We start from the raw sequence: 13,527 nt of genomic DNA on the forward strand, positions 1-13,527 counted from the left end.
ATCGATTTTTCACCAAATGTTAATATCAGTTTTAGCCTTAAATTTCAGCCATTTGCATTACAGATGTTGAAAAAAGATGACTAGCATAAGATTTAGCTTGAAGTGTACTGGAAACAATGTTTTTATCCCAGCTTTCTATCATTTTTCGTAGCTGAGTTATAATAATTATTACAACTGTCTGCAAAGGCCAAAAATGGCCGCCATTTTGAAACGAAGTCAACTTTTTAAAAATAATGCCTGTTTTTAATTACCCTTGCATAGGGGTAACAACGAAAAGAAATGAAAATTTTAAAAATATTTTCTCTGCAAGAGTATTGTACAAAAAACTACCCAATGGCTACTTTTTCTGCAATGTCCAAAAAATGTAAAATTTTCGTTACAAGGAGTAAAAAACCCAAAACTTTCATTCTTTGCATGGAATGAGCATATCTTTGTAATAATTTTCAACATGAAAAACTTTTGGATCCATCATACCAACATGCTGAAATTTCAAGTTTTCATAATCTAGTTTTTTCAAGACAAAAATTAGGCTACGAGTATATTATTTTTTTTTTTTTTTGAGGTTTTAGAAAATATTTTGAGTGAGATGTTTTTTTTTCTGAATTCCTCATTATATCATTGAGTTTTGTGTAAAATTTCAGAGATATCTGATCATTGGTTAAGGAGAAGAAAAAATATTAGCAAGGATATCTTGTGCCGAGGGTCTCAAAAGTGACAAACAACACTTAATGAAATTTTGAAGAGCTGTAAAATTAAAACCGTTTTGAGGCTAAATGAAAAAAAAATCAGGGGGTTTCTTTCAACCATAAGAGAAGGGTGTACACCAAATTCCATCAACATCGGAGACTTGTGGTGACATGACCTCGTTGAAATGACGTGGAATGACCCTACATTAACATTAGAATTTAAGGACTTAAATTTCATCACAGCTTCCCTATGTTAACCTGATCTTTCATGCACTTTCAAATTTCTGACACCCCTTTTCCCAGTTCTAAAACCCAGTTTCAATAAAAATCATTTCCATTTTGTGAGAAAACTGAATTTTTTTTTCTTCAAATATTTGATTGCAAATTTACAAAAAATAACATCTATTCGCTTATGGATGGTGTTAAAGGTTAAAGATACTGCAGAGCATGTGCAATAGTCTGGTCCCCTCCAACATCCGGTTACGCTGACTGCTATGGAAGTTAATATGAAATGGCAAAGTGGAGATTATTTTACAAGGAAAAAGGGTGAAAGCTGTGTAATAGTGTTTGGAAGTAACTAGTTACAAATAAGTTACTTTTTTTGAAGAAATGTAACTGTAACTAGTTACTTTTAAAACCAAGTAGCTGTAACTGTAACAGAGTTACTTTTTACCAATAGAAGTAACGTTTCAACTGCTAGTTTTATAGTTGCCTTGTGACACTAAAGTTACTATATAAGTGTTGTCAGTTATTGGTAATTTAGGGAAAAATGAACCATAACCATCGATAAACTACTAGTTTCTGCTGCGATACAAATGACCAACCTTTGTTACACAATAGATGAAGAGGAAAAGAGAAAGTTGAACTAAATTTGTCTCCTGTCTGTGGCCAGTCGGTAGGCTCTGGGTTCCATAATCTTCAGAGTCACAGATTTATCGCATGTTTCATCATTCATTTCGTAGTCCTCAACTCTAAAGCAATATGCATACCTCGGAAGAGGGGTGATTTTCCAGAAACAGGAAGATGAGATTAGGAGGGGGAATTCTTTCCTATTGCCTGTCAGTTTGCCATTGTCAGCTGTGTGCTGTGAAGTGTGTCTAGTTTCTCTAGTTTGTTCATGTGTGGCATCATAATTGCCTCCCTTGTGTAAGAAGCATCTGATAGTTTTTCTTTTTTATTACAACTAGTAATTGATTTGTGTAATTTGTTTGCAAGAAAATTTCCAGTGGAAAGTTACTGTAACTAGTTACCTTCTAAAAAGTAACTTTCCAAACACTGCTGTGTAGCATATGGTTACACAGTTCGACAGACCCGGTTCAACAGTCATTTGTACGACTTGTATTTCCTTACAAGCATATGGATCATTTATCTGTGTGTGTGTGGTGAAAAGCATGCCTGTTAGGGGGGTTTCAGACTGTGACATGCGACAGCATGGGACTCGATAATTGTTGTTCAGAACAACAACCGTCAGGGGTGTCTTGGAGTTGAGCGGAATTGGGAGTGTCCCTATTAATGTTATAGACCCCGAAAACTATGGATTGCACACTAATATCCATCATTTTCGATTATTTTTATGTTACCCCTCCCACCCCCACCCCTAGGGGTGTCTTGGAGTTGAATGGCATTGGATGTGTTACTATTCATCTAAGCGACCCCAAAAACTATGGATTCTACACTAATGTCAGTCGTTTTACATGTTACCCCTTCCTACCCCCACCCCTAGGGATGCCAGGGTTATCGTGGAGTTGAACGGCATTTGGAGTGTCCCTATTCATCTTATAGACCCCGGAAACTATGGATTCCACACTAATATCTGTCATTTTAGATTATTTTTACATATCACACCCTCCCTATCCCACCCCTAGGGGTGCCAGGGGTGTCTTACCCCCACTGTATTTCTTTCAAGATTGCAAGTGATACGTGCTCCAAGTTTGGTTGAAATCGCTTCAGGCGTTCGAGAGTTATGCTGGAACAAACATATATGCACATACATACATACACACATACATCCATGTTTATATACGTATATAGAGATTATCTGAAGAGAAGTTCTGACTTGAACAAAATATGAGAAGGAAGATAAACATGCACTATATGCACATATACTAAACATGCACTAATAATAATTAATGAGGTGAAGGATACAGAAAGTTGCAATAGGTGATATACAGAGCATTCCCTGACATTCGCTACGAGACTCGGCGGCAAGAGGCCCGGCATCAGCGCTTGTCTTTCCCGGTGAACGGGGTCCGCGACAGTCACTAGAGTCTGCTATTAAAATTACAGTTTTCATATTGTGTACTAGCCTTGACTACAGAAGGTGTTGAAATTGATGTCCCTCTGCTGCAAAACATTCCTGGCATCTCCGAAGGAAATTTACATTTACATGTGCAAGTTTGTCTACTGTAATTCTCCCGATTAAGAATTTTAGTGGCTCTAAATGCTGTGGTTTTTGAAACACCCGTTTCTTGTGAGAGGCAGCAGATAGATTTCCGAGGAGACTGTTCTAACCTTTGTCCTTTCTCGTCGAGTTTTTCCTCAGTAAGTACACGTGGGTCTTTCTTCCACTTTTATTCAGAACTGACCCTGTTCCTGTAAACTTTTTTACGGGGTTTAATATAGTGGTCCTTTGTGAAACGGGAAAACCAGGAAATTTCGTTGCAAAATGTCGTCGCACTTCTCCACAATTCCTCTTTCCGAAGTAATACTCGACAAGATAAATCCTTTGTTGTAATGTAAACTTTTATGATGCCATATTAAGCCACAATCTTCAATCTTCAACACACGGACATGACACAACACAACTTCCGAGGGAGGATTATACTGGCGTCAGTCTGCAACGTCAACAGAAAGGAAAAGAGAGCGAAGGCAGGGAGAGCGGAAGAAACAGACTGTAGCATGCGACTGTTCACCGGGAAAGACAAGCGCTGATGCCGGGCCGCTTGCCGCCAAGTCTCGTAGCGAATGTCAGGTAATGCTCTGTATTATTGAATTATCCTCTAAATCTGGACTTTTGATTGACTGATTTATTTGATTTTACGTTGCTCTTCTACCACTTTTGGCTAATCGCAAAGTTTTTTTTTTAAAATGAGAATTTTCAACCAAACAACTTTTATTCAATCCTGACCAGGTAACTTCAAAAGGACACCAAGCATGACATTCAAACGATTATTTTGAACACGCACACTTTAATTTTCTTTCTTGAATTCAATAGTCTAAGTCTTTTCACTCTATGCCTGACCAGGCCCGTAGCGAGGCAGGGGCCAGGGGGAGGTTGAGCCACCCTGAAACTTTCATACCCTCCCCCCCTTCCCTGGCACTGCCGTCAGTCCCTTGACATTAGGGAAAACTGTTTTGTATAATTTATTTGCAGTGAAGTGTGTAAATGTAGACAGCAGATATTATTTTGCTCACAACTTTGGTGAAGGATAAATTCACAGAATATGAACAGCAGCTATTACATTCGTTCATCTTAATTATAAGAAGTCTAAATAGCGACAAGTATATAGAATATTCCCTTCTCTAGACTTCAGAAAGTTCCTTCATAGGGGAGCTTCTTTATCTGTACCTTCGCTGCCACTGTTGCGAGTTGCGACCTCCTGTTTAGACAGAAACCTGTAACTTTGACATGTCATCATGCAAATTCCCTCAGCATCTTCGTCAAAGGTCAACATGGAAAGAAGGGGAGTTTTATTGTTTCGGCCCGGGGGTGGAATGTTTGCTAGGCACAATGACTGAATACTGTCCATTTTCCTTGTGTGATATAAATATCTGTATCATCAATAGTAGTATGGAGTGTGTAGTAGTAAGGGATGATTTCAGTAGCAGTCAATTGACACCTCAAGCGATATTTTAAAATATATAAAAAATGTAGTATTTGTATGATGTCTAAAATATATACAGGGTGTTGTTAAATATCTGTTACAACGCATGAGAGGTGATTCAACAAGGAAAAAATGCCATGTGAAAAAATGTCGAAATCGGCACCGTTTGCGAGTGACAGGCATGCGAAAATCGCCTCATACCATGTTTAAAGCACAATAACTCAAGAAGGAAGAAAGATATCAATATCGGATTAAAAGAATACAAAGAAAGTCGTACCTGACGAATACAATGGTGCAGCAATTGAGGCCAAGTATAAATTGCGCAAGGTGACTCTCAAAGAAAGTGGGAAATCCCATGATGGAAAATACAAGAAATTTACTATTATTTTCTACATAATGTTGAGATCGGAATGTAGCCAGTAAAATATGACGATGTATGTCCACATGTCCCACTACTGCTGGTACACCATCTCACACTCGGGAAATAAGAAATTTACCCGAAAATGACACTATGCCATCATTTTCGGGTAACTGTGGGGAGAAGGGATTCCCTTCTCCATGCAGGCAAATTCCGTCGTGTTCTCTGCCTGAGAAAGCCCATTTTTGCAAGGCTAAAAGGCTTTTGCTTTTGTCAACCCTCGCAGTCTGAAAATTCTGTGATGTCATCGTCGAAGCTCGAAGAACTTGCCTTCCTTTGATATCGTGTACACTGTTCATGTGGAAGCGCGTAAAGGGGATACAAGATCTGTGGCGCATAGAAATATTAACATCAGTGGCATATGCAAGGGGAGGGTAGCAACTTTAAATCCCCTCTTTAGTTTTGAAAAGATAATGGAAAATTATGTGGTAAAAAATGGCCAGTTTATTATTATCTGCGACAATAATAATAATTTGGATTATTATTCCCATACAGCATGGAGAGAAGCACAGCATTCCGTATATTTAAGAGTGAATGCCTTGAAAATAATCACGAATTTTTGAAAATAAAATATGAGGATGTGAATGGACATTCACAAACAACCAAGCCCGAGCAGAATTCGAACCCGGGACCCTTGGCGTCGCAGCACGTTGTGCTAACCACTCGGCCACAGGGTCCGGCACAAGATGAACAGAAAAGTATCAATACTAAATAGCGTGATTTGTGGAAATGTAGAAACTTTAGAGGCTTTACAATTTACCAGTTCAAGAGAAACATTTCAGCAAGCTCTTCAGTCTCTATAGTGTGTAACCTGTGTCCACTTGTTCTAACCAAATTGCTTTATGCAGTGCAACATTATTTTGGGAACCTCAAAAGGTGGACTGTTCAGTATTGTGAACGTCAAGATATTTTTTAAAAAAACAATCGAAGAGAAAGTTCTGAGAACTTTAATGAAATTTATTTCAAAGCAGAGAAACTACTTAGAGACTATGATGAAGAAATGAAGAGACCTAGAATGCCCAGCTGTCAAATAGAAGGAACAATGGACCAGCTGAGAGCACAAAAGAATATTACAAACTACACCATTATCGTCCATTTTTTAACGATTTAAAGCTCTTTAAGCTATCAGAAATTAGACTATTGACAGTGTCAGAACTCTGATACCAGCTCTCTTTTCTACTGCTCCCTTCTTATAATTTTCTATTGTACCGAATACGAAAAAAAATATTCTTGATTTGAAGATCTTCAAGAGGACAAATATATTTCAGAATATTAAACAAATTATCAATCACCGTTTGGTTCTTGTTCATCCCTTTCCCAAGTATTTCACCAAATATAATCTTACATATATTTTTGTTTTACTCTTTTCATCAATTTACTCAAGGGCGAATGGAGGTTACCCCTCGGTAGATTATCTATGCAACAAAACGATATAGTGTTGTTTTTCCTCATTTACACTGCAACGTAATTACTATAACAGCGGATTTTGGCCTCTTTGCCTATTGTATTCCTATATGTACTAAAACATAGGCTTTAATGTCTTAAATGACTTGTTTGGAGCTGCCTAATTGATTCTTAAAGTGCCTATAAATACCTGTTTTAAGGGTTAATTCCCATATTACTGTATATAATATTGCCTAAAATGCCAATTAGGCCAAGTGACAGTTATCACATTACAACGGATGTAAGATTATTGAAATTCCAATTTCTCTCTACCAGAATAAATAACCTGGATATCTATTTGGTGACTCGGACACCAATCAGATGTCAGCCCACCCCTTCCTCTTTTCCAACTGCACATTTATAGGAGTCAATCATTATTCATTTGTTTCGCTGTACGTGTAGTTCGAAGCCCGGCCTGGGCCTGGGTGTTCATTGTGAATGTTCTCACATCAATTTCCTCATATCATCGCTCATCCTTATCGCTGTGATTAGCCAAAGTTGCAGAAAACGACATAAATAACCTAATGCAATCAATTGAGCATTTAACACAAATGCTTTGTGTGAGCCTGACATACGCCCCCCCCCCCCCCCTTTGCCATCTTCAAATCAAGAGCCCTACATGCATGCCCGTATTCAGACGGGCCAGGGGGACTGAGGGCAGCTTCTTTATCTGTACTTTCGCTGCTCCTGTTGTGACCTTCCACTTAGGCAGAATCTGTGACTTTGATGACATCATGCAAATTCCCTCCGCATCTGTGTCAAAGGTCAAGTTTTCGAAGCAAAGGGGAGTTTCATTGCTTCTGCCGGGGTTGGATTGTACTGTAGGCACTATGATTGAATATTGTGCATTTTTTCTTGTGTGATTATCTGTATCATCAAAAGTAGTATGGAGTGTGCAGTAAGGGATGATTTCAGTAGCAGTCAACAGTTTAAAAAAAAACGATGTTCTGAAAGATATAGAAAAAATGTAGTATTTGTATGATATTTCTAAATTATGTTAAACTTAATGACCCCCCACATAATTTACCTTCATTTAATACTGTTAAACTTTTGAAAATTGGACTTGGTTTACAAAGCCCCCTGATAACCCGTGAGCACCTCCCCCCCCCCCCCAACCTCTGGAGATCAATCAATTCTAGCTACGGGCCTGCCTACATGTTTTTGAATGCTGAAATGGCGACCCTCGGAAGAAGTTTCACATACGTAGGTGACGTCACAGAGGTTCTGGCGGGGTTGTAAACACGAGAGCTGGAAAAAAAGGGGCATGTTATGACAGGACCTTCAAATCCGCGAGCAGTTGGGGCATCGGGGTGAAGGGTGGGGTCGTAAACTTGGGAACATTATGACAGTGAATGAGTCCTAACTCAAGGTTACCCCTTCCTCGAAGCCAAAGCATCACTATTTTTCCACAGAAAATTTGAAACTGAATCCTGCAAAGATTGACATAACAGCTACTGAAGTGAGACACAAAAGCTCAATTGATCATGATAATTAGAGCCAGTGGCGTAATGGCCACCCGCCCGACAATGCAGGGTGTGGTAAGGTGTAGAATCAGCCCCGCAATGTTGTTTCTCTCTATGCTTATGAAATTTTATAAACCTTAGAAATTCAACAGGCAGTGTCGCTTATGAAATAATTTAATTTGCGAGACAGAAATCTGGTTCCCAGTAGCATATCATACGACATCTTCGATAATAAGCAGGGGCGTTCTGGTTCGGCCAGAGGGGCCCGGGTAACTTGACATATGTGTCTCCTCCGAAATGCAAAATTCACTCCCTTGCTCGCAGATGGACATCTATAGGAAAACATCCCTTATCTCATAACTAAACCTCGGATTTTTAGGTTCTAAAAAGTGTGCTTTTAGGTTCAACAAAAACATAGTCAGTGGTGCAAACTTCAATGCTGAAATGTTAGTTTGCAATGCGTGAATGCCACAAAGCACGGAAGTGACGCGAAAGTGAGCAAGACCACACAGATCAGACCACTTTGGATAGCACAGGTGACACAGTGGCACCAGAAATTTTGCTTTGTTTAGAGCTTTGAAAAATCACCATGGACTTGGAGGAAGGAAAATTGAGAGAGAGTACATTTCAAACACGTTCGTCATTGAATTTTCCCGTGACCAAAAAAAGCAAATGCCTCTGTAAGACGTAAAAAGTCTGTAAAAACCTTTAAAAATATATAAAAACCTAAAAAAGGTTTGATTTAGGCACATAAACCTAAAATAAGTTCTAACAAGCAAAATAGGTTTTTAGGCACTATAAAACTTCATCAGTTGTTGCATTTTTTAACAAAACGCTGACGTAACTTATTATTTCTTGCATACCTGTAAATTAAAAAAATAGGTTAAAAACCTAAAATCCGACGTCTACTCATAACTTTGTAGCTACTCCGTTTGTGGTGAGGGTATGCATAAATTGTCTACAGGTATGAAGCCAGTATAGAAAGATTCAGTAACTCAACCTGTCGTTGCCTTGTTGCTGCACAATATAAACAATTAAATTTGATAAATCATGAACTTTTATCACTAATTTTAATTTTACGTGTGTTATTTGAATGTAACTTCCCATCAAATATTTTCAAGATGGCTCTAAGCCTTTTTATATTAAAATAAGAGCTGAAAAAAAATTCTCAAATAGTTTACACCTGTTCCATGTTACTTCAAAACGGTCCCAAAACTCAGTAGGATGTGGAGTCGAATTATCCCTTTGCCCTAAGGGTTCACAGCATATGGGTTAAATGTTACCATTATTTGGGAGCATTTTGTGAAGTTCATTTTTCTTCTATATTGAAATTCTGTGGACATTTCCTTCTTTTCCAGTGTGTTGTTATTTTATGATCTACAGTGCTTGAAGTGGAAATTCATATAGCTGATATGCTTGGTCGAGGAGGGTCTTTGTGTAGATCAGCATGAAGACAATGAAGAAGTGGGGGATGCTTATGCAAATTATCCTAGCAGGAGGGGATGTTTAATAAAAATTTACTTAACTGGGGGAAAAACATCCTTCTGGACTCCTTCTCCACACCCACAACTCCAGCGCTGATGATCTATCAATATAAAAAGGTCTTGTTTCATGAAATATATCGAAAAGAAAAGCTACTGTTGAAATTATTATTAATAATGTGGAAGTCCACTATTATTAAAATCGTTTTCGGAATTCAGTCTTTCCAATCGACTTTCATTGAGTGACGAATTTTCAGTGAATGAAGTCCCATCACCACCCTATTACCCATCTTTCAAGGCTGGAGTCCGCCATATTTCCTTCTACTAGATTCCAATTAATCTTGTGATGCTGGATTAACACTGGAAATCTAGAGGTCCAGTTCAACTCCCAAAACAGAAATGGGAATTTTCTTGAAAACATTAGTTACTATTAGTATTTGAAGGCTAATGTGAGGGGATGACTTTTTATCATACATTTTAGTCCGATGAGAAAGTCCGGAAAAAAATGCAGATAGATACCTCAAAATTCAATGACCTATTGTATTTTAGAGAACGACACATTTCAAGGTGGGAGGAAAAAAACCAATTTCCAATAATAAGCGTGATTTATAGTGCTATGCATTTGCACTCAAAACACTAACTATATTGAATACATCTTGAAAGTGTAAGGAACTAAGCTTGTATAGTAATTTTAGGACATTTATTGCACCACAATTTTTCGATAAAAAATCAAAATATTATGCGTACTTTAGGAGGTGAGCGAGCAATTATACAGCTCGTTGACCGAGCGCCTTAAGTAGTGGATTTCCAAGTTCTCGGGTTCGACATGGGTCTTCCGTGTGAATATATTTTCATCAATCGCGGTTATCTGAAACTGGGAACGCTAAATAACAAAAATAAAATACAAGTGAGGGCAAATATTTTAATTTAACTATATGTAAATACAAATACAATAAATATCCTAATATCTTCAGCAAATTTAGAGTTTTTAAGATGTAATTCATACATCGGTTATAGACTGGGCCGGATTAAGACGAAATTAGGCCTGATGCTGTCACGTCAAAACCTAACAATGAAACACCGTCGATTTTTTCTGTACAACTAACTTTCAAGGTGAAAATTTACTACGTCGCACTTACCGAACTAATAAAGAGTCAACAATCGCCAAGCTATTGCAAGAAACGCAGCTACATTACTAACTAAACTGTTTAACGTAAAATTGATAACTTTAACTTGAAATTTCGGTGAACAATAAACACAATGACGTTATATTTACGTCACAGCACAAAGAATAATCGTAACTGTATAATAAGTAACGCTGTGTCTAGGAGTCCGAAATTGAGGCTCAAAATTTCATTCTATGGTTTATTTTCAGGTTACTATAGCAAAAGAAAACTGTTCAGCTTTCGGAAAATTCTCGCCTGTTTTCATCTGGGTCTATTTCAGGAATGAGCTTAATGCTGCAGCATCAATAACACCCACCTTAATCTGGCCCTGGTTATAGATACGTTCATCAACCGATCTCGTATTCCGTTTGAATGTGCGGTTACTATTGTATGCAATAACATGTCCATGTATTTTATGAAAATTGTGTAGAGATACTACTCAATACATGCCCATTCTCATAAAAAAAGGATGCCGATCTACATGACGGAGTGGTTAGCACAGCGCGCCAGGAACGTATCCAGAGGGGAGCTCGAGCCCCCTCCGAAATTTTTCGATTTACACTAGATAAAATAAGGTTTTTCGCTTGTGTGTGTGAAATAAAATATTGTGATTATAATTTAAGGAGAAATATAATTATCGAGGAAAGGCGGAGAATGTTCTAGAACCCTGAAGGATAACCCTGTTATTGATAATATTGTATGTAAACTTTTCTTGCTCTTTCGGTGTTGTCTCAACGAACTTGAGCATTATTTAAAGATTTGTCAGCATTTGGAAGTTGCACAACAAAGCACTGTTGAAGGTAGCGCCATGAGTCGGGCGATTCGTTGCATTACTACAAAAAAAAAAGTGCGGAACATTCCAGAATATAATATGAATATAATACGCGGATTCAATTTCACAGTTGGTCTGTACAACAGAATAATTCAATAAGACTTCACGAGTAAGAGTGGCAGTCGATTAGTGATCAGTCAGTGTCCATTGACAGTTTTATAAGAGATGTGTAGAGATTCGGGGGGGAAGAGGACTAGTGACACATTTTCCTGAAAGTGCTGAAATCTACCACTATTAGTACAAGTTCGGGTCCAAAGCTGAAGACATTGCCGACAGTGTACTGCTAGTTTCGGGTCAGCCTGCATTTTCCGCTAAAATTTCTGCATGGCACATCTCTTGTGTATGCCCAACCGTAAGATGTTGCCTGTTTAATTAACAAGCACAGAAAAAGGAGATAGAATAAAACTAAGGGACATTCCCACCGGTTGACAAGATATTTTTCTTCTGTGGTCAACACTAGCTGCCGTTTCAAGGTGACAATGAGATTGACGCACCAGGTTTCACACCGAAGCTACAAGCTATACATGTCGCTTGAGGATTTCACAAATCGAACACAGGCTTGTGCAGCCTGTCGTGCCGCTACGGTGTGAAAAGTTTCTGCTGATTGGGTCACTCATTGCAAACGACGTGTGTGTGCCTTCGGTCTGAATTCTTCCTAAGTCACAAGGATGGAAAATTAGAATTTTGTTAAGGTTACGTTTCGATGGCAGGCAACAACACCATAAAGGATCATTTCCAAACCTGGGAGAACACATATGAATGGATTGTCCATTGCATAACAGCTTCGTGAAACGGACACATACACACACACACACATACTGAGATCGGATTGTTTCAGCACAAACACAACGTTCGTACATTGCAACAGAGGAGTCGAGTGATAAAAAAATGTCTCGATATCACGTTCTGTAAGAAGAAAAAAAAAAAAGAAGAAAAATCCAGCTTAAACAGTGGCAGATTTAGGAGACAGTTGCTCTCCATTTTTGGCCTCGCACTATGGCTTTTTAATGCTAACCTTTGTCTACCAAGAGAAAGTAAACTTTTCTTGCCCCCCCCCCCCCCCCACTGTTTTGGAACTGAATCACCATCATCAACCTTAAACCTTGCGAGGTTCTATCTATACCCCTGTAAAAAAAATGATGTTTAGCCCCCCCCCCCCAAAAGAATTTCTGGATACGTGCCTGCAGAGCGCTATGACGACAGGAATCCCTGATTGGGACCTAGTTCTGGGTATGGTTGTTCGTTGTTTCACTTCATCATTTGATTTGATTTTTTGTTTTTTAGCGTCGCTTTTCTGCCACTTTTGACTAACCATGACGATGATTCATTTGGTTTGTTTCACTTCGCATTTCTGCCACTTTTGGCTAATGGTGAAGATGAGGATTAAATATGATGAAATTGATTAAGAACACTCACGCCCAGACCGCGATTCAAACCTAGGACAACTGGCATCGTAGCACACTCTGATAATCATTCCGCCACGGGGATCGACGTCATCTTTATAATTACCATCACTCATCCTCAACTTTGCGGTTACCCTTAAGTGGCAGAAAAGTTGTGTGGACCACGAAACGAGACCAGACGAGACTTAATTTGAGATTTAAATGGTTTAGGAGATACAAAACTCGTGAAAAATTCAACATTTTGCATTAAATATGGCATGCCTAATTTCATTTCTTATTAACATTTTGTGTTGAAATTCTGCAAACTGTAATTTGGAATGTCAATGAACAACATTACAATCCTGAAATGGATCTACAATAAAGTATATATACGAGGGCGTGCTGAAAAGTAACGCTTCCTATGTTTTTATTTTCTTTGTTACCTTGTAAACGCATTTTGGATTTTGAGCAACCATACATTGCACTTATAAGACTTTCCCGCTGCTCAATTGAAGGTTTCAAACTTCTATCGCCAGGGGATGCTGAACTATTGCGTGGAAAATGGCAGCATGTAACCATGCAATGCCGGTGAAGTACCTGAAGTAGCGTGCAGTGATAAGAGTTTCTAAACGCAGAAAATGTGCTAGAAATTGACATTCATCTGAGACTGAGGGCACTTTATGGGGATGAATGTGTAGACATCAGTACTGTGCAATCGTGGGCTGTTCATGCTCGTAAAGATAACCCCAGCTGAAGAAATCTCAGCTATGTGAGAGAATGGAATGAAAGGCCGCGAAATGCAACTGATGGAGGTTATCGGAATCGTGTTCAG

This window comes from Lepisma saccharinum, chromosome 17 (genome assembly GCF_977018435.1).
Source record: "Lepisma saccharinum chromosome 17, izLepSacc3.1, whole genome shotgun sequence".
Taxonomy (NCBI): domain Eukaryota; kingdom Metazoa; phylum Arthropoda; class Insecta; order Zygentoma; family Lepismatidae; genus Lepisma; species Lepisma saccharinum.